Source organism: Pogoniulus pusillus, chromosome 9 (assembly GCF_015220805.1).
Source record: "Pogoniulus pusillus isolate bPogPus1 chromosome 9, bPogPus1.pri, whole genome shotgun sequence".
NCBI classification, from domain to species: domain Eukaryota; kingdom Metazoa; phylum Chordata; class Aves; order Piciformes; family Lybiidae; genus Pogoniulus; species Pogoniulus pusillus.
Genome location: NC_087272.1, coordinates 4,344,704 through 4,366,808, shown reverse-complemented (window position 1 = coordinate 4,366,808; position 22,105 = coordinate 4,344,704). Strand labels below are relative to the sequence as shown.

The following is a 22,105-nucleotide window of genomic DNA, read 5'->3' as shown; positions in this document are numbered from 1 at the left end:
TCAAGTTGTGCCAGGGGAGGTCTAGGCTGGATGTTAAGAGGAGGTTGTTGCAGGGAGAGTGATTGGCATTGGAATGGGCTGCCCAGGGAGGTGGTGGAGTCACTGTCCCTGGAGGTGCTGAAGCCAAGCCTGGATGAGGCACTTAGTGCCATGGTCTGGTTGACTGGCCAGGGCTGGGTGCTAGGTTGGCCTGGCTGAGCTTGGAGCTCTCTTCCAACCTGGCTGATTCTATGATTGAATTTAGCTCTGGTTTGCATTCAGGCAGCCCCTTCCTAATACTCTCTGATTCTATTCTAAGCCTAAAGATCATATGGCTAGATGAGAATCCAGGCTACTTCAGTGCTTAGGCTTAAGGGAAATTAATAAAAGCTTTTCATGACTAAAATAATCTGCTGGTGTAATCAGCAGTGCCACAGGGTGGGAGAAGTTAATCAAACCGCCTGTGGTGTTGCGTAGTATGACATCAGAGCCTGGATGTTTTGATCTGCAGAGGGGCTCTCCCCTTCAGCTCCAGCTCCCCCAGAAATCATAGAGATTTCTAGAACCTCAGTTCCCTGCAAACACAGCTTACAGACTCAAATCAATAAGGTAATATTTACTTACAAAACCAATTCAGGTCTGGAGAAGACAGAAATCAACTACAGCAAAATATGCCTGATTCAGCCTGATGCAGCCAATGCAAGAGGCCAACAAGAAAAACCAGCTCTGTCAGGCTAATTCAACTCCCTTCTACATAAATACATAGATGATAGATCACCACCAGAGAGTGGTGGGGAATGGTGCCACATCCAGTGGGCAGCTGGCACTAGTGGGGTGCCCCAGGGATCAGTGCTGGGCCCAGTCCTGTTCAATATCTTTATTGATGATCTGGACCAGGGGATTGAGTCCAGCATCAGTAAGTTTGCAGATGGCACCAAGCTAGGAGCAGGTGTGGAGCTGTTGGAGGGTAGGAAAGCCCTGCAGAGGGACCTGGCCAGGCTGGATGGGTGGGCAGAGGCCAAACGGAGGAGACTGAACGAGGCTAAGGGCAGGGTTCTGCACTTTGTCCACAGCAACCCCAAGCAGTGCTACAGGCTGGGGCCAGAGTGGCTGAGAGCAGCCAGGCAGAGAGATGCCTGGGGGTGCTGGTAGAGAGGAGCTGAAGCTGAGGCAGCAGTGTGCCCAGGTGGGCAGCAGAGCCAGTGGCATCCTGGGCTGGCTCGATAAAGACACTGAACAGGACTGTGCCAGCCTAGTACCTGTGGGCACCACTAGTGACAGCTGCCAACTGGATGCTTTTTCAATGAAGCTATCACCAGGTCACATCAGATAAGCTTTTATGCTATTTCTTAAGTCTCAGTAGAACAAAGGTTTCAGTCCAGATGTCAAAAAGGCAAAGTGAATTTCCCCCTTTTTTCCCTACAGAAATGAAGAGTTTTAATTCTTTGCTTTCTCCACTGCTAATTCGAGAGCAGATATTTAAGAAACAGCAGTGAAAGTCAGTAAGTTGAGCAGCTCTTAACGTTGTAATTAGAATCATTCTGGTGGAAGGAATCCCAAGAACAAACTGAAATGAAAAGAACCTCACTTTTAATTAAAAACAAACAAACAAAGTCAGGTTTCTAATTTGAGGACTGTCATTAGTTTGCTTATATGGAGGCTTTACCCTCGGTTCTGAAAAGCCAAGGTCAGTGTAGTTTATTACATTTGATACTCTTGCAAAGTTATGAAAAGGATCTCATAACATTTCATCAAAGTCCCTAACAAGTAATATTTTGTCTGCTCCTCCAGAGGCCTAGGATTTCTCAAGTTCCAGTTGCATAAAGCTTACGAACTCACAACATCACACAACGGGAGAGGTTGGAAGAGACCTCTGAGATCATCTGTTCCAACTGCCCTGCCAGAGCAGGATCACCTAGGGCAGGCCACAGAGGGACATGTCCAGCTGGGTTCTGAAAGGTTCTGGACAAGGAGGCTCCACAACCCCCCTGGGCAGCCTGTTCCAGTGCTCTGTCACCCTCACCACAAAGAAGTTTCTCCCCACATTGTGGTGGAACTTACTGTGTTCTACTCTGCATTCATTATTCCTTGTCCTATCACTGGGAGCCTTGGCCCCTTCCTCCCAATTCTGGGCCCCTCAATTGAAGAAAGATGTTGAGGTGCTGGAAGGTGTCCACAGGAGGGCGCCAAAGCTGGTGAGGGGCCTGGAGCACAGCCCTGTGAGGAGAGGCTGAGGGAGCTGGGGGTGTGCAGCCTGCAGAAGAGGAGGCTCAGGGCAGACCTCATTGCTGTCTACAACTACCTGAAGGGAGGCTGTAGCCAGGTGGGGGTTGGGCTCTGCTGCCAGGCAACCAGCAACAGAACAAGAGGACACAGCCTCAAGCTGTGGCAGGGGAGGTCTAGGCTGGATGTTGTTAGGAAGTTGTTGGCAGAGAGAGTGATTGGCATTGGAATGGGCTGCCCAGGGAGGTGGTGGTCGCTGTGCCTGGAGGTGTTGAAGCCAAGCCTAGATGAGGCACTTAGTACCATGGTCTGGTTGACTGGCCAGGGCTGAGTGCTAGGTTGGACTGGATGAGCTGGGAGGTCTCTTCCAACCTCCCTGATTCTATGAGCCTATGATTCTGTGATAGCTCCTGCAACTGCCAGGACATCTAAGAACTTAAGGGGACAGGGCTCATCAGCACTTTTGCACACTAAGCAGTATTGAATCTTCCTTTGAAGAGGTGCACAAAAACTGTTAATTGGTGGAATACAATTATTTCATCTCAGCTATCATAAACAGCATTCACAGTGAACAGTACTTCAGGACCTTGATTGTGAGAGCAGGAGAAAGGGAAGTCTTGCACACTGGTGCACCAGTACATCTCGTTTCAGTTTGTTCACAGCAGAAATCTTCATTCTACAGACTCAAATCCTGCTATTCTTACAGCAGCAGGTACAACTGCAGAAAGAAGAGGATCCCTCAGCACTCATCCATATCAGACAGGGAGCAGAATTTGCCTGGCACTAATGAAAGGAACTCTTTTCTTCCAGCCTATCCCCACACGACTCCCTTGCAGCGAAGGGACAATTTAACGGTACCAGTGCTTCCCACATCCACCAGCAGACATCCACTCGTCTCAGGGGGACTCTGGCTTGAGGCACTGACCTCTATTATCTGAAATGTCAAACTGTCATAAAGCTGTCTGCTCACTTCCTTCCTCCCATGGCTGTGGCAGCTCCTGCCCCAGCCTAGTTTTCAGGCACTTCCACATTATTTCTACAAAACACTGTCCTGAAAAGAGCTCAGTGAGAGACTGTGATGGAGGTGTGGCAGTGTGCACAGTCTGTAGGGTCTAGAGAAGGGCAACAAAGCTGGGGAGGAGCCTGGAGCAGAGCCCTGTGAGGAGAGGCTGAGGGAGCTGGGGGTGTGCAGTCTGCAGAAGAGGAGGCTCAGGGCAGACCTCATTGCTGTCTACAACTACCTGAAGGGAGGCTGTAGCCAGCTGGGGTTGGGCTCTTGTGCCAGGCAAGCAGCAAAAGAAGAAGGGGACACAGACTCAAGCTGTGCCAGGGCAGGTCTAGGCTGGATGTTAGGAGGAAGTTGTTGGCAGAGAGATTGATTGCCATTGGAATGGGCTGCCCAGGGAGGTGGTGGAGTCACCATCCCTGGAGGTGTTCAAGAGAAGACTGGCTGGGGCGCTTAGTGCCATGGTCTGGTTGACTGGATAGGGTTGGATGATAGGTTGACTGGATGAGCTTGGAGGTCTCTTCCAACCTGGTTGATTCTATGAAAGGAAGTATTTCTGTCTTTCTCCCTCTCCAGTGCACAGAATCTGCATGCTGGTGTCTGAAAAGAGGAGACAGAGGCTGAAGAAGAGCCTGACAGCTCTTTGGCATCAGCCAAGCATGGCAGGCTATTTTTTACACCAGTACCACATCCCCAGCTATCTCCTGCTAAGTGACTTAAACCACTAATGAACTGTTCTGTAACTTACTATGGAAACGACACCATGGCTTGAAAAGCTGCAATGTCACTTGACATTCTCCAGCTGCAAAACAAAGGTGTTTGGACAAACATTTCCAAGAGCTGACATGAGCAACATGAGGAAGGGCTCAGCAGAACACAAGGAAGCTGATACACTGCGAGCAAATGTTGCCTAAAGTAAATCCAGGAGCACACATGCATTGCCACGAGAGACACCAACTCAGAATCACAGAATCAACCAGGTTAGAAGAGACCTCCAAGCTCAGCCAGTCCAACCTAGCACCCAGCCCTGGCCAATCAACCAGAGCACAGCACTAAGTGCCTCATCCAGCCTTTTCTTGAAGACCTCAAGGGATGGTGCCTCCACCACCTCCCTGGGCAGCCCATTCCAATGCCAATTACTCACTCTGACAACAACTTCCTAACAACATCCAGCCTAGACTTCCCCTGGCACAACTTGAGACTGTGTCCCCTTCTTCTGTTGCTGCTTGCCTGGCAGCAGAGCCCAACCCCACCTGGCTACAGCCTCCCTTCAGGTAGTTGTAGACAGCAATGAGGTCTGCCCTGAGCCTCCTCTTCTGCAGGCTGCACACCCCCAGCTCCCTCAGCCTCTCCTCATAGGGTTTATGTTCCAGGCCACTCCCCAGCTTTGTTGCCCTTCTCTGGACACACTCAAGCATCTCAATGTCCCTCCTAAACTGGGGGGCCCAGAACTGAACACAGGACTCAAGGTGTGGTCTAACCAGTGCAGAGTACAGGGGCCATCTGTTCATCTTTTCTTTTTGTCTTGCCATGACTTTGCCCTCCTTCACTGAGGACTGGAAGTCTTCCACTGAATGGAAATATCCCCATGGATGTATTGTTGCCACCTGGTAGGAATCAAATACCTTCCACTTTGCTATTTTGCCATCTTTCCAGGTGGCTTTTGTGCAGTAGTCTTAACAAGGCAGCAGAACAAAAATGAAGATGGATGCTGGCCAAAACACTAACAAAGGACGAAAGGGAAGATACAGAATAAGGTGGAAATTATCTGTACTTATCTCTGGGTCACATGTATTTGGTGGTGTAAACATACATCTTAAAGCTACTGTAACCTTGCTGGGCATGCAGTGATTCCCTTCTACAGCAGATCTTATACAGGGGAATATGGATAAGTTAATATCCTCAGAGCAATTCCAGCCAAAATCAAGGCAGTGGAATTCTTTACCTTAGATGTAAACATGGCTGAGCCTTCACACCCATATTTAAGCATCTTGCCTTTACAACAGCAAAGAACCAAACTGAGGGAGGCAAAGAGAAGATGCTTGCAATATTTTGCTGTTAGACTCAGCAGCCCTGGTTCAGGGGCCTGAATGTTTTCTGACTTTAAGGACTTGTTGCATTTAATCCACTTGCACATACAGGAGACTCTCGCAGCATTTTGTGCTTATAAATTATCCAACTGAGGATAACAACCTGCAGCAACAAAGGGTAGTGCAGGCAGCTACAAAGGCGAGAGCAGTTCTGCCCACACCTCACCCTGGCATGACAACCCACCCTACATTGAAAAACTGCACGAAGTTAGCCAGGCACTAAGGCTCAGTGGCTAGCCCCAGCTCAGCACCCTGGCTGCACGGCTTCTGCTCACCTTGGACACCACTCTTGAGACCTATGGGGGGCTACATCAACTTCAGCTCACAAATAAATGAGACCCTCAAGAGTGCTGCACTTCTAGAAGGTCTTGAAAATATGTCGTCACCAAGAAAAAGAAAGAGAAAGAGAGAAAGGGAAAGAGAAAGAGAGAAAGGGAAAGAGAAAGAGAGAAAGGGGAAGAGAAAGAGAGAAAGGGAGAGAAACAGACCAAGAAAATGAAAGAAAAAGAAGGAAAAGTGAAAGGGAAAAAAAGTGAAAGAGAAAGGAAAAGAGAAAAAGCAAAAGCGAAAGCAAAAGAAAAAGAAAAAGAGAGAGAGAAGGCGAAAGAGAGAAAGGGAATGAGAAAGAGTGAAAGAGAAATAGAGAAAGGGAAGGAGAAAGAGAGAGAAAGAGAGAAAGAGAAAGAGAGAAAGGGAAAGAGAAAGAGGGAAAGAGAAAGAGGGAAAGGGAAAGGGAGAGAAAAAGAAAAAGAAGGAAAAGTGAAAGGAAAAGGAAAAGAGAAAGAAAGAGAGAGCAAGAAAGAAAGAGAAAGAGAAAGAGAAAGAGAAAGAGAAAGAGAAAGAGAAAGAGAAAGAGAAAGAGAAAGAGAAAGAGAAAGAGAAAGAGAAAGAGAAAGAGAAAGAGAAAGAGAAAGAGAAAGAGAAAGAGAAAGAGAGAGAAAGGGAAAGAGAGAGAGAAAGGGAAAGGGAAAGGGAAAGAAAAAGAACAAGAACAAGAACAAGAACAAGAACAAGAACAAGAACAAGAAAAAGAAAGAAAAATAGGGAAAATTGAAAGGGAAAGGAAAAGAGAGAAAGAGAGAGAAAGAGAGAGAAAGAGAAAGAGAAAGAGAGAAAGAGAAAAAAAAAGAGAAAGAACAAGAAAAAACAAGGACAAGAAAAACAAAAAGAAAAAGGGAAAAGAAAAAGACAGAACTTTGCTCTGGGTAGGATTTCAAAGGCAAGCATTTTTCTTTGTATTTACTTCTATCCCTGCAGCTGTACTGAATTATTTAAGCAATATCTATCTAATAGAGGATTTGAGGTCTTTATTTGTTTGTCTATTTCATCACAGGCTGCTTACAAGAGCAAGTGTGCTGAGTCAACACAGGTGTAGATCGCTGCACTTTCAGTCGGGGGGACTAGGCAGACCAAGACCCATCAGACAGCAGACCTTAGTGCAGGGCAGTTTTTCAGTGGGTTATGAACGATGGAATTGTTTGTGCTGTTTCTCAGGCAAGAGGGTTGGCGAGGTGTGCTCTCTTTGTTTTGTTTTGTTTTGCTTTGGGGGGGTTGGTGGTGTTCCTTTTGTTTGTTTCTTTCATTCACAAGAAGGACATGGAACTGTTGGAGCCAGTCCACAGGAGGGCCACAAAGATGCTGAGAGAGCTGCAGCAGCTCTGCTGTGAGGACAGGCTACAAGAAATGGGGCTCTGCAGCCTGCAGAAGAGAAGGCTTCAAGGAGACCTTAGAGTGGCCTTCCAGTATCTCAAGGGGGCTACAGGAAGGCTGGGGAGAGACTATTACAAGGTCTTGTAATGACAGGATGAGGAGGAATGGGTTTAAACTGGCAGAAGAGAAATTCAAACTGGATGTTAGGAAAGGGCTCTTTGCCGTGAGGGTGGTGAGACACTGGCACAGGTTGAGAGTGATGAGACACTGGCACAGGTTGAGGGTGGTGAGACACTGGCACAGGCTGAGGGTGATGAGACACTGGCACAGGTTGAGGGTGATGAGACACTGGCACAGGTTGAGGGTGGTGAGACACTGGCACAGGTTGAGGGTGGTGAGACACTGGCACAGGTTGCCCAGGGAGGTTGTGGAGCACAGAATCACCCAATGTGATCAAAGATCACATTGGGTGATTCTGTGCTCCACAACCTCCCTGGATGTGTTCAAGGCCAGGCTGGATGAGGCCTTGAGTGAGCTGTTCTAGTGGGAGGTGTCCCTGCCTATGGTGGGGGATGGGAACTGAGTGATCTTCGAGGTCTCTTCCAACCTAAACCAATCTAAGATTCCATGATTTTTTACTTGTTTGTTTTCTTACCCTCTCATTCATTTATGACAGCAAGAGAAACCTCAAATATGTTCAGTGCACCAAAAGAACTTCTAGTTCAGCACAGAGTGAACACCTTTGGTTAGTACTCTTCAGGTAGGCTTAGCACTGTGAAATGTGCTGCAACACAGAAATCTCAGAGCCAGCTGTGAATGAGCTGCTCTAGCTCCTTGGCAGAGCACTTCTCTGCACACAAGGGTTAGCTTGCTTTCTAAAAGCAGCCAAATTACATCAGTGCTGCCTTCTGCTAGGACTGACTGACTCAGCACAGCACCCCACACAGGTGGCTGTGTGGCTTCTGGCTCTAGAGAGTGTTGGTTTGGATATAATCGGTTGTACCTCTTTATGGCTCTCACTCTCCTACTTTAGACCCTCCTCAATGAATCTGTGCCTAGCTGCGAGATCCCCATTGGTTAAGGTTCACTTACAAGTCAGCTCTACCTACAGGAGAACCATAGAATCAACCAGGTTGGAAGAGACTTCCAATATCATCCAGACCAACCTAACACCCAGCCCTAACCAATCAACCAGACCATGGCACTAAGTGCCCCAGCCAGGCTTTGCTTCAACACCTCGAGGGTCAGCGACTCCACCACCTCCCTGGGCAGCCCATTCCAATGCCAATCACTCTCGCTGCCAACAACTTCCTCCTAACATCCAGCCCAGACCTCCCCCAACAGGTGTCTGCAGTCTGTACTTGACTACAGACTATTTCTTAGCATTAACTACATAATAAGAATCACAGAATGATAGAATTAACCAGGTTAGAAGAGACCTCCAAGCTCATCCAGTCCAACCTAGCACCCAGCCAAAGCCAATCAACCAGACCATGGCACTAAGTGCCCCAGCCAGGCTTGGCTTCAACACCTCCAGGCACAGCGACTCCACCACCTCCCTGGGCAGCCCATTCCAATGCCAATCACTCTCTCTGTCAACAACTTCCTCCTAACATCCACCCTAGACCTCCCTTGGCAGGAGCCTGCAGTCTGTACTTGACTACAGACTATTTCTCAGCACTAACAACATAATAAGAACCACAGAATCAACCAGGTTGGAAGAGACCTCCAAGATCATCCAGGTCAATGAATTCAGTGTTGTCAAATTGTGTGATGGAAAGACCCTCCACCAGAGAGCAAAAGAATGTAAGGTCATGCTCTGCACTGGCAAACTGGCACTGGAAACAAAGCAAGGGAAACACTGATGAGATCATAAGTGGTTTGTGTCCAAGATCTAAGGTAATCTGTGGATGACAGTGCTGGCTCCTATCAGTACTCTCTTGGCACTAGGGGGCAAAATACGTGGACTGGAGGCAGGGCTGGAGTCCAAAGAGTGACTGTAAGTCTAGCTGGCATGAAGACACCTTGAAACCCTCATCAGCTATGACTATTTATAGCAGCACTAATACTAGAGGAGCTACAGAGATGCAAATCACAGCTGGCAGTCTGGAGCCTGGCATTGTTTGTATTGTTTCTAGCAATGAATTAAACAGCACTTGTCTAAGTTTCTACCAATGCTCTGAAAATGTAAACCACAATAACAACCTTCTCTGCTAAATCCTGTACTTCAGCTGATGAGTGAAGGGTCTGAGCTTAGATGAGTGCCACATGAAACATGCAGACTTCCAGGTATTGTTACTGAATGGGTAATGGGTGACAGTAGTGCACTGCCTTGCCACAGCTACCCTTCATTCCCTTGCTGCAGCACACACGGCCTGGCTTTGGTCACTGCACATGAAATGAATCACAGCTGTCTTGCTGGCATTTCTAGGCCTGCTGAGACATTGCTCCTTACCTGAGCAGTTCTGGGGGGTGAGAGCCATGCTGTCATTATTACTGTCTGAAGAAGACCACGATTGCTGCTAAGGTCCTGCTGTCTCTACAAAACAAAACAGCAATATCAATTCCAGCATCCTTTGAGGTATGACTTTGCAAGTTATCTGCCTGTTTATGCATTTCCCAGTACTGACACCTAAAATTATCAGTGCAAGACTGCTAACAAATCCAGATTTACTGGAGAGTCCTGGTCAATGAGACAGAGTCTAGCTGCAGGCCTGGAACTAGTGGAGCTCCTCAGGGGCTGGTACTGGGACTAGTATTATTCAATGGATTCATCAGTGACCTGGATGAGGGCATGGAGTGCACTGTCACCAGGTGTGCTGATGACACCAAGCTGCATGAAGTGGCTGCCACATCAGAGTTGTGCTACCATTCAGAGAGAACGAAACAGGCTGGAGAGCTGGGCAGGGAGAAACTGAATGAAGTTCAACAGGGGCAAGTGGCACCCCCTGCTAACTGGTGGTATCCTGCACCACATTCCTGCAGGAAGCATCCACAGCTAACATGACATTATCTAGACTTCAGGTTTACATGTAGATATACATTTATCTAAACATTTCATGATGGTATCTGTCCTGATGATCTGGATGAGAGGATTGAGTCCAGCATCAGTGAGTTTGCAGATGACAACAAGCTAGGAGCAGCTGTGGAGCTGCTGGAAGGTAGGAGAGCCCTGCAGAGGGACCTGGCCAGGCTGGATGGGTGGGCAGAGGCCAATGGGATGAGATTGAACAAGGCCAAGTGCAGGGTTCTGCACTTTGGCCATAACAACCCCAAGCAGCACTACAGGCTGGGGACTGAGTGGCTGGAGAGCAGCCAGGAGGAAAGGGACCTGGGGGTACTGATAGATAGTAAGCTGAAGATGAGCCAGCAGTGTGCCCAGGTGGCCAAGAGAGCCAATGGCATCCTGGCCTGCATCAGGAGCAGTGTGGCCAGCAGGACTAGGGAGGTTATTCTGCCCCTGTACTCAGCACTGGTCAGGCCACACCTTGAGTACTGTGTCCAGTTCTGGGCCCCTCAATTCAAGAGAGATGTTGAGGTGCTGGAATGTGTCCAGAGAAGGGCAACAAAGCTGGTGAGGGGCCTGGAACATAAACCCTAAGAGGAGAGGCTGAGGGAGCTGGGCTTGTTTAGCCTGGAGAAGAGGAGGCTCAGGGCAGACCTCATTGCTGTCTACAACTACCTGAAGGGAGGCTGTAGCCAGGTGGGGTTGGGCTCTTCTCCCAGGCAACCAGCAACAGAACAAGGGGACACAGTGTCAAGTTGTGCCAGAGGAGGTCTAGGCTGGATGTTAGGAGGAAGTTGTTGGCAGAGAGAGTGATTGGCATTGGAATGGGCTGCCCAGGGAGGTGGTGGAGGCACTGTCACTGGAGGTGTTGCAGCAAAGCCTGGATGAGGCACTTAGTGCCATTGTCTGGTTGATTGGATAGGGCTGGGTGCTAGGTTGGACTGGATGATTTTGGAGGTCTCTTCCAAACTGGTTGATTCTGTGATTCCATGATTTGACTGAGCACTGCTGAGTGCTTCAAACTAACATTCAGACGAATTCAAGTTCAGTTCTTCTGCAGCTCATAGAGCATTAGATTAAAACTAGATTTAGAGCAAGATCCCAGGGGCTACAAGAAAAAGATGTTGTAGCTAAGGCTCATACAGTCACAGTTTATTAATGTAGGCAGTAATGCATAATGAAATGTCATTAATTCTCACATATAATATTGGTTTCTAATTTGAGGAATTGTGTCCAATTATCTGTAGTTCAGTTATTCAGATTTATAACTTGGCAACTCAGAACAAGAAAGTGCTGGATCCTTCTCCATTATCTGAGAAGTCAGAGAAAATAAAACACCTGTTCCTTGTAAGGGCAGCTTGGATATTTCTCAAGTCTTTTTGCTGTTGCAGGTTTATGATTTAGTTCTCCAAGGGAGTTACTGAAAAGCCAGCTGGTAACTTCACTGCATACCTTATTTCAGAGGTTTGGGTTTTTTTTCCCCCTTTGTATTAAAGGTTTTATCCACAACAGGGTATTTTATTTCAGTGCCACTTTTTAGGGGCTATTGTTTCAGCACTCTGAGGTACCTTCCAGAGAAATATGTCAGGCTTTCTACCCGTTATTGGAGGTTAACAGCTTTACTTTTAGTGTCTCAGACCATGCATTTCTCTCAGGCAGCTAAGGATGTAGCAACATAATGCCAGCCAAGCTAGTACTTGTTATTGCCAAGGGTCACTCCTCAAAAACACCCACTGGTGTTTAATGTATTCTGCTCCTTACCTGGAGTCAGGCACACTGTCAAAGCTCCTTGCTGAAATGACTTAAGAATTAGACCCTTTAAATAACATTGAAAAAGCAAAAACCCCCAAATCTAAGTTGCTCCCTGCAGAAAGCACTGCTGATCTCAGCTGCAAGGCTTCCTCAGCGGGGAAGCATGAAGATGTCAGGTAAACATAATCATGCTATTTGTGGAAAGTGTGAGATGAGAAGGAGGGAAGGTAATGAAGCATAGAGAGAGCAATTCTCTTTCCCAGCCTATTTAGGTAGATTGTCTTTCTCTAATTGTTTTTCTCCCTGGAGGTACAAACACAGCGAATTTCGATACCATAAAGTTGAGCTTTATTATTGCAGCTTTCAGCCCTTTCACCAAGAAATATGTACTGTATTATAGCAGGGCCTGGTAGCAATGCTGCAGTTAAGGATGTGTCAGCAGTTGAGCTGCAGACCTCTATTTTAGCACGAGATGTAAAAACTAGTTTTAGGCTAAAATTAGGCATGTAAGGTAGGTGTCTAGATTGCTATCAGCTTATGGAGGGAAAAAAAAAGGTCCCACCAAAAAGTCTTTCATGTGCCCTTTGGTCATTGCAGATGATTACAATCCCCCTCCCCCCAAAATACCCTGAGACATTATCATCTCTATTACAAAAGGTTGGATAGATACAAATTAAATGTATCATTTTTCAAGTGTTTAAATATTGCCCCTGGTGACTTCAGTCATTATCTTTGGTATGAAATGAATTTCATCTCAGACCTAAATTTTAATAGGCTTTGTCCAGCAGGATCATAGAATCATAGAATCAACCAGGTTGGAAGAGACCTCCAAGCTCAGCCAGTCCAACCTAGCACCCAGCCCTATCCAGTCAACCAGACCATGGCACTAAGTGCCTCACCAAGTCTTTTCTTGAAGACCTCCAGGCACAGCCACTCCACCACCTCCCTGGGCAGCCCATTCCAATGCCAATCACTCTCTCTGTGAAGAACTTCCTCCTAACATCCAGCCTATACTTTCCCCTGGCACAACTTGAGACTGTGTCCCCTTGTTCTGTTGCTGCTTGCCTGGGAGAAGAGGCCAAACCCACCTGGCTACAATGTCCCTTCAGGTAGTTGTAGACAGCAATGAGCTCTGCCCTGAGCCTCCTCTTCTGCAGGCTGCACATCCCCAGCTCCCTCAGCCTCTCCTCATAGGATTTGTGCTCCAGGCCCCTCACCAGCTTTGTTGCCCTTCTCTCGACACGTTCCAGCACCTCAACATCTCTCTTGAATTGAGGGGCCCAGAACTGGACACAGCACTCAAGGGGTGGCCTGAGCAGTGCTGAATACCTGAAGAAGAACCTCCCTTGTCCTGCTGGCCACACTGTTCCCGATGCAGGCCAGGATGCCATTGGCTCTCTTGGCCACCTGGGCACACTGCTGGCTCATCTTCAGCCTGCTATCTATCAGCACCCCCAGGTCCCTTTCTTCCTGGCTGCTCTCCAGCCACTCAGTCCCCAGCCTGTAGTTCTGCTTGCGGTTGTTGTGGCCAAAGTGGAGAACTCTGCACTTGGCCTTGTTCAATCTCATCCCAAGAAGCAATCCAACAAAGCATGTTTTTATCTCATTAACACTTAAATGTGTGACCAGGTTGAAACTTTCAGGACAAGACTGATCATCACCTCGCAGGACAGAGTTCAGAAGAAAACTAAACGCAGGCAGGCTTTAAACAGACACTCAAGGACACAATAGTTCCGTGTCCTCTTGCTGTATTTGAGAGTGAAAATTAGCAACTGTAATAACTGAAGAGCTTGTTAGAAGTCCTTAGGCAGGCAACAAAGACTCGAAGGAAGTTTGTTCTAAAAAGTAAGGTCAGTAAGCTTGTTTTTATGTTTAGATCCTGGGTATGCACTGCCATCCGAAGCTATAGCCCGTGAATTCAAAACACCAGCAAAGCAATTAACTTCAAAGCAACAGAGAAGAAAGTGAGCCCTGAGGTTAGATGTAACGACTGTCAGGAAAGCAAATTAATGAAGTAGTAAGACCTAACTCTTATGACTAGATCTTAAGAGTGCTTTCCAAGCAGTTTGATAGCATCTCACAGAGAGGGAAAGCATAGGCGGACTGAGGGGTTCAGGCAAGGTCAGCCACTAGGCCGATGACAAGAGTTAGGAGCACTAACCCAGCAGACTGGCACCAGCCCAGGCACTGCCCCTCTCAGGCTTGTTCTCACAGCCAATGAGCTGTGCAGATCAGCTGCCTGTCTGAACCACTGATGGTGCATGCCAGCCTGAACCTGAGCACTTAGAATCATAGAATCATAGAATCAAGCAGGTTGGAAGAGACCTCCAAGACCATCCAGTCCAACCTAGCACCCAGCCCTATCCAGCCAACTAGACCATGGCACTAAGTGCCTCATCCAGGCTTTTCTTGAAGACCCCCAGGGACTGTGCCTCCACCACCTCCCTGGGCAGCCCATTCCAATGGGAAATCACTCTCTCTGTGAAGAACTTGCTCCTACCTATGCCATTAAGAACTCACTAGCTACTAAGTGCTTACCACAAAGTGTAGAAGCCTGCCCTGGGGTGGCTACCAAAGCAGAAGTGATGAATGGCAACCTACTGGCCTGTGACAAGCTGGCCTAGGATGTGCACTTCCTTCTCTAAAGCAGGCACCCCTAGTCCAGCAAGGCTACAGCTGAGGACTGGGTAAGGTGGTTAGACCTAGGGCTGGCACAGCTAGGGCAGAAGGGGAGGGCAGTGGAGCTGGGAGCACACATCAAAGGGAAACTGGCTTCTGATGGGCAGGTTCCTAAGGGTGAAGTTGTTGCAGTGAATTCTCTGGGGACCAGGGACTGCTCTCACACATGGGAAGCCACACACCAGGTACAGTTTCAGCATCTTACTGTAGCTTAAACACTAAGTCCATAATGAGAAGGGTACTGGAAAGCACCATACTTGTGGCTTCCATGCTACAGCCACAGAGAGCAGAGCATATGGAAGAAACAAGATGTGCCAAACCATCCCGAGCAGCTCTACTGATCGAAGGGCAGGCTATAGCCATGCTCACCTATCCCCCTGGCCAGCAAAGCTCCCAAGATGTGCAGACAGCAGAGCTGGTCAGCTGCCATCTCAAAAGGCAGGCGTCCCCAGCGTGGGCCAGCACCTGCCCAGCAGAGAGTGACTGCCTTTGGAATGGGCTGCCCAGGCAGGTGGTGCAGTCACTGCCCCTGGAGGTGTTGAAGCAAAGCCTGGATGAGGCACTTAGTGCCACAGTCTGGTTGATTGGCCAGGGCTGGGTGAGCTTGGAGGTCTCTTCCAACCTGCCTGATTCTGTGGCTCTGTAATTCCATGAACAACATTACAAGTATAAGCACAGATCTTAGTTTTGGTGGAGCTGATTTCAAACTGTTGCTACTATTTAATTATTGAAGGTGAGGGCTTGCACTTGGCACAGATTTTACCTGCCACCAGGCTTTGTTTCATAGAACCATAGAATCATAGAATCAACCAGGTTGGAAGAGACCTCCAAGATCATCCAGTCCAACCTAGCACCCAGCCCTAACCAATCAACCAGACCATGGCACTAAGTGCCTCATCCAGGCTTTTCTTGAAGACCCCCAGGGACGGTGCCTCCACCACCTCCCTGGGCAGCCCATTCCAATGCCAATCACTCTCTCTGTGAAGAACTTCTTCCTAACATCCAGCCTAGACCTCCCCTGGCACAACTTGAGACTGTGTCCCCTTGTTCTATTGCTGGTTGCCTGGTTCTTTGATGAGATGACAAAAGTGCCCTTCTAACTTCTATACTTGCTGTTATAGGAAACCACATTTATTATGTAGCTCCACAAAAGCCAAGGGTAAGATGGCTCCATTTATAAATCTAGGGATGTCAGGAAGGGTCACAAAAGCCTTGCCCTCAATAATTCAGAGACTTTTCATCCTAAATCCTTAGAGTTTAGAGAGTGCTGACTCATCTTATGCTCAGCATTGTATCAAAAAAATAAAAACCAAGAAAGAAAACCCCCAAAATCAAACCACAACCAAACCAGACAAACTTTTCTCTGTGTCTTAATTTAACAGGTGACAACAATGTAAGACCTGCTTAAAATTCACCAAACTTCCTGGAAGGAAAGGACTGTTTCACAGCGAATGCAGTGTGGGATGTCAGAGGCAGATTAATTCCAACACTGCAGAGTTGAAACTCATCAAATATTTAGCAAACTCAGAAGCAAGGAGGAATGCTACCAGCTAATCTGACCTCTTTTGCAGCATTAATTACCATTTAGTGCTCCTGCTATTGTCCAGGTGCTCATGCAATTATCTCTCCGGGAAGTTACCAAAGGAGGTCTGGAGGAAAACTGAAGGATTCATGTATTAAATGCTTTTAAAAACACATCATTGATTAATAGATGCAATGGCAATGAATCATAGAATCATAGAATTAACCAGGTTGGAAGAGACCTCCAAGATCAGCCAGTCCAACCTAGCACCCAGCCCAATCCAATCAACCAGACCATGGCACTAAGTGCCCCAGCCAGGCTTGGCTTCAACACCTCCAGGCACAGTGCCTCCACTACCTCCCTGGGCAGCTCATTCCAATGCCAATCACTCTCTCTGTGAAGAACTTCTTCCTAACATCCAGCCTAGACCTACCCTGGCACAACTTGAGACTGTGTCCCCTTGTTCTATTGCTGGTTGCCTGGGAGAAGAGGCCACCCCTCACCTGGCTACAGTGTCCCTTCAGGTAGTTGTAGACAGTAATAAGATCACCCCTGAGCCTCCTCCTCTCCAGGCTAAACAGCCCCAGCTCCCTCAACCTCTCCTCATAGGGTTTGTGCTCCAGGCCCCTCACCAGGTTTGTTGCCCTTCTCTGGACACCTTCCAGCACCTCAACATCTCTCTTGAATTGAGGGGCCCAGAACTGGACACAGCACTCAAGGTGTGGCCTGACCAGTGCTGAGTACAGGGGCAGAATAACCTCCCTTGTCCTACTGGCCACACTGTTCCTGATGCAGGCCAGGATGCCATTGGCTCTCTTGGCCACCTGGGCACACTGCTGCCTCATCTTCAGCTACTATCTATCAGTATCCCCAGGTCCCTTTCCTCCTGGCTGCTCTCCAGCCACTCTGGCCCCAGCCTGTAGTGCTGCTTGGGGTTGTTGTGGCCAAAGTGCAGAACTCTGCCCTTGGCCTTGTTCAATCTCATCCCATTGGCCTCTGCCCACCCATCCAGCCTGGCCAGGTCCCTCTGCAGGGCTCTCCTACCTTCCAACACATCAACACCTGCTCCTAGCTTGGTGTCATCTGCAAACTTACTGATGCTGGACTCAATGCCCTCGTCCAGGTCATCAATAAAGATACTGAACAGGACTGGGCCCAGCACTGATCCTTGGGGAACACCACTAGTGACAGCTGCCAACTGGATGTGGCACCATTCACCACCACTCTCTGAGCTCTGCCATCCAGCCAGTTCTTGATCCAGCACAGAGTGAATCTGTCCAAACCATGATCTGCCAGCTTGGCTAGGAGCTTCTTGTGGCAGACAGTGTCAAAGGCTTTGCTGAAGTCCAGGTAGACTACATCCACAGCCTTTCCCACATTCACCAGGCAGGTAACCTGATCATAAAAGGAGATCAGGTTGGTGAGGCAGGACCTGCCCTTCCTAAACCCATGCTGGCTGGGCCTGATCCCTTGGCTATCCTGTAGGTGCTTTGTGATGGCACCCAATGCTTAAAAAACACCCCAACAAGCTGTGTGCCAAGATCTGAATGGAGTACAGAAAGGCTGAGATGTAATCGCTGTCCCTGGAGCTGTTCAAGGCAGGACTGGACGTGGCACTTGGTGCCATGGTCTGGCCTTGAGCTCTGTGCTAAAGGGTTGGACTTGATGATCTGTGAGGTCTCTTCCAACCCTGGTGATACTGTGATGCTGTGAATCTAAGCCATACTTTATTTTAGAAATGAACCATACACAGTTCAAAAATTAATGGGAGCAAAACTGGTTCTGTAGTCATGCAGCCTGCAGAGCAGTTCCTACTACCCCAAATGTGGTTGGGAGTGGAAAAACTAAACAGCAACCAAACAACCATAAAGCTTCTTTTTTCCCCAAGATGGGTTCAGAAATGGCACATCTTGTCAGCACTACCATTCAGTCCATCACTGCTGTGACTACATTTGACCTCATATTTTATTCCTACAACTTCAAATTGCTGTTTTCTTCTGCTACCATGAGATGCTGTCCAGCTGATGCCCATTAGGGAACTTAACCTGGGGACACTCACAACTTCTTAGAAATCTATCAATATTGACAGCAAGCTGTGGCCAAAGAAATACAGGTCTAGATACTAGAATGTATGAATTAATTGCTGGTTTCCTTTAGTTTGTACTCACATAGAGAATCATAGAATGGTTTAGGTTGGAAGAGACTGGAAGGTGTCCAGAGAAGGGCAATGAAGCTGGGGAGGGGCCTGGAGCACAGCCCTGAGAGGAGAGGCTGAGGGAGCTGGGGATGTGCAGCCTGCAGAAGAGGAGGCTCAGGGCAGAGCTCATTGCTGTCTGCAACTCCCTGAAGGGAGGCTGTAGCCAGGTGGGGTTGGGCTCTTCTGCCAGGCAAGCAGCAATAGAACAAGAGGACACAGCCTCAAGTTGTGCCAGGGGAAATATAGGCTGGATGTTAGGAGGAAGTTGTTGGCAGAGAGAGTGATCAGCATTGGAATGGGCTGCCCAGGGAGGTGGTGGAGTCACCATCCCTGGAGGTGTTCAGTGAAAGCCTGAATGAGGCACTTAGTGCCATGGTCTATTTCTGCCTGGCTGCTCTCAGCCACTCAGTCCCCAGCCTGTAGTGCTGCTTGGAGTTGTTGTGGCCAAAGTGTAGAACCCTGCACTTAGCCTTGTTAAATCTCATCCCACTGGCCCCTGCTCACCAATCCAGCCTGGCCAGGTCCCTCTGCAGGGCTCTGCTACCCTTTCAGTTTGTTTGTGCTGAGTGAGTAGAAGCTCTTTAATTAAATTACTGTATTAATTGTGTTGCCTTAGTTTAAATCTCTAATCTCTAGGGCAAATTTACTTTCATTTATATCCATTAAATCTTTGTAAAAATAGTCAGGCTGGCTTCTGTACAAAGAATGAGCATCACCAAAAGCTCAGCCAGCCTCAGACACGTCAGAGTGACACCACTGAGGATTTTATTTGAAGCTTAGATCATTTTCCCATCACACTTTTAGGACTGCTCTACGATTGCCCATCAGATCCTGAATGGCAATGAGAAGACTGCAGCGCAGACGACACTGCAGCTCTGGTATATGGGTGTTACACTAAGGTCAGTGCCAGAGCAAAGCAATGCAGCCTTGGCAGTGCTCCTTATTTCACAAGTGTGCTGTATTTCAGAAGGAGAGAGATAATCTATATTGGAAATACAAACACAATTCAGCCATACACTTTTGTTGCTTGGTAGTTGTTATTTTTCCTCCCGGTGTGCTGGACATGCTTGGCTAACAGATGAGCTTGCTTCAAGTTTCATAACACCACCAAATAAACAGTGCTCTAGTCTGTGCAGTTCCACACAAAAACATCATGACATTCAACTACTTTAATGTAAAGCTTGGCTTGGGTCCCTGACTAACCACAGCACAAAACCCAAATCAAACCAAAAAATCCAAATCACCAAACCAAAATCCATTTCCTCAGTGACATCTGTGTAACAGTTCAGGAATAATCAAACTCTGAATTTTGGGTGCCACCTGAAGCTGAAAGAACCATACAATCATAGAATCAACCAGGTTGGAAGAGACCTTCAAGCTCAGCCAGTCCAACCTAGCACCCAGCCCTGGCCAAGCAACCAGACCATGGCACTAAGTGCCCCAGCCAGGCTTGGCTTCAACACCTCCAGGCACAGCAACTCCACCACCTCCCTGGGCAGCCCATTCCAATGCCAATCACTCTCTCTGACAACAACTTCCTCCTCACATCCAGCCTAGACCTCCCCTGCCACAACTTGAGACTGTGTCCCCTTCTTGTGTTGCTGCTTGCCTGGCACAAGAGCCCAGCCCCACCTGGCTACAGCCTCCCTTCAGGTAGCTGCAGACAGCAATGAGCTCTGCCCTGAGCCTCCTCTGCTGCAGGCTGCACACCCCCAGCTCCCTCAGCCTCTCCTCACAGGCTGTGCTCCAGGCCCCTCCCCAGCCTTGCTGCCCTTCTCTCAACACCTTCCAGCACCTCAACATCTCTCTTGAATTGAGGAGCCCACAACTGGACACAGCACTCAAGCTGTGGCCTGAGCAGTGCTGAGCACAGGGGGAGAAGAACCTCCCTTTTCCTGCTGGCCACACTGCTCCTGAGCCACCTCTGCTGCCCACCTGGGCACACTACTGCCTCACATTCGGCTCCTCTCTGCCAGCACCCCCAGCTCCCTCTCTGCCTGGCTGCTCTCAGCCACTCTGGCCCCACCCTATAGTGCTGCTTGGGGTTGTTGTGGCCAAAATGTAGAACCCTGCACTTGGCCTTGTCCAGTCTCATCCCATTGGCCTCTGCCCACCCATCCAGCCTGGCCAGGTCCCTCTGCAGGGCTCTGCTACCCTCCAACAGCTGCACTCAATCCCCTGATCCAGATCATCAGTAAAGACACTGAACAGGACTGGGCTCAGCATTGATCCCTGGGGCACACCACCAGTGCCAACTGCCAGCTGGATGTGGCACCATTCACCACCACTCTCTGGGCCCAGCCCTCCAGCCAGTTCTTGACCCATATCAGAGTGAATCTGCTAAGCCAGGAGCTGCCAGCTGTGCCAGGAGCTTGTTGTGGCAGATGGTGTCAAAGGCTTTGCTAAGTCCAGGTAGACTGCAAAGTCATCAGCTGAGAGCCTGGTTGACAGTCAGAGTCCCCTCAGACCAAAGGCTTCTGGAAAAAAGTACTGGTGAGGTATTTGTGTGATGATGGTGCCAGGTTTGGTTGTTCTTTGATTTGGTTTTCCCTCAGTACTGTGCATCGAGAATGTTTTTCTTGCCAGCTCATTATGTGCCTTGGCATCTTGGCAGGAACAGAGTGGCCAGCAGCAGGGCTGCACTGGCACTGGGCAGGTCTCACCTCCAGCACTGTGTGCAGCTCTGGGCCCTCACTGCAAGAGAGACTGAGGGGCTGGAGCAGGTCTCACCTCCAGCACTGTGTGCAGCTCTGGGCCCTCACTGCAAGAGAGACACAAGACTGGGGAGGGGGCTGGAGGGGAAGGCTGCTGAGGAGAGGCTGAGGGAGCTGGGGGTGTGCAGCCTGGGGGAGAGCAGACTCAGGGGGAACCTTAGCACACTACAGCTACCTGAAAGGAAGCTGTAGTATGGTGAGTGTCAGGCTCTGCTCCCAGGCCACTTCTGACAGGATGAGAGCCCATGGACTGAAGCTGTGCCAGGGGAGGGTCAGGTTGGAAGCTAGGAAGCACTTCCTGATGGAAAGGGGAATTAGACACTGGCATGGACTGCCCAGGGAGGTGGTGCAGCTGCCATCCCTGGAGGTGTTTGAGGAGAGCTTGGATGTGGTATTAATGCCATGGCCTGGTCAGTGTGGTAGTGTTAGGGCATAGGCTGGACTTGATGATCTCAGAGGTCTGTTCCAGCTTCAACGATTCTGTGATTCATAAAGTTTTGGTTTTGAAGACAGGCTTATGTATTTTTGCTGTTTCATAGCAGCATCCTCTCCACAGTAATAACTGTGCATTGTTTGCCCATCTGCCAGTAATTAACTTGCAGAGCTGCATTCCTTAAGCCTGCACTTCTCAATGCCCAGGAACATAATCTGCTAGAATTACTCTTCCCTCCTCTGGCACAGTTTGTTGCAGATTCTTCCTATCAATGTAGGTTACACTCATGTCAAAATGCATGGATTTATGGATTTTCTCTCATGAGATCACAGGATGCTAGGGGTCAGAAGGGACCTCTGGAGGTCCCTTCCAGACCACCCCCCCTACCAGAGCAGGACCAGAGAGTCTGGTGCAGGTCACACAGGAACACATCCAGACAGGGCTGGAAAGGCTCCAGAGAAAGAGACTCCACAGCCTCTCTGGGCAGCCTGTGCCAGGGCTCTGTCACTCTTAGAGTAACAAAGCTCTTCCTCATGTTGGGGTGGAATTTCCTGTGCTGCAATTTCCATCCCTTGCCCCTTGTCCTATGGCAGGGCACAGGTGAGCAGAGGCTGTCCCTGTGCCTTCCTTCCTGATCTGCAGCCCTCAGCTATTTACAGACGTTGCTCAGATCCCCTCTCAGCCTTCTCCTCTGCAGACTAAGCAGCCCCAGGGCTCTCAGCCTTTCCTCCTCAGGCAGTGCTCCAGTCCCTTCAGCATCCTTGTAGCCCTCCCTTGAACTTTCTTGAGTAGATCTGTCTCTCTTGAAGTGGGGAGCCTTCCATCTTATGGTACCTATAGCTGCAGGTATACA

At 48.8% G+C, this 22,105-nt stretch overlaps 1 long non-coding RNA gene across 1 annotated transcript in view; it reads right to left on the bottom strand.

Annotated features, from left to right (window-relative positions):
- LOC135178409 (uncharacterized) overlaps positions 1 to 22,105 on the bottom strand; it is an 83,805-nt gene that overhangs the window by 20,045 nt on the left and 41,655 nt on the right. The window contains exon 2 of the long non-coding RNA XR_010303507.1: positions 9,404 to 9,487. This is a non-coding gene — a long non-coding RNA (uncharacterized LOC135178409). The remainder of the gene's footprint in view (positions 1 to 9,403; positions 9,488 to 22,105) is intronic.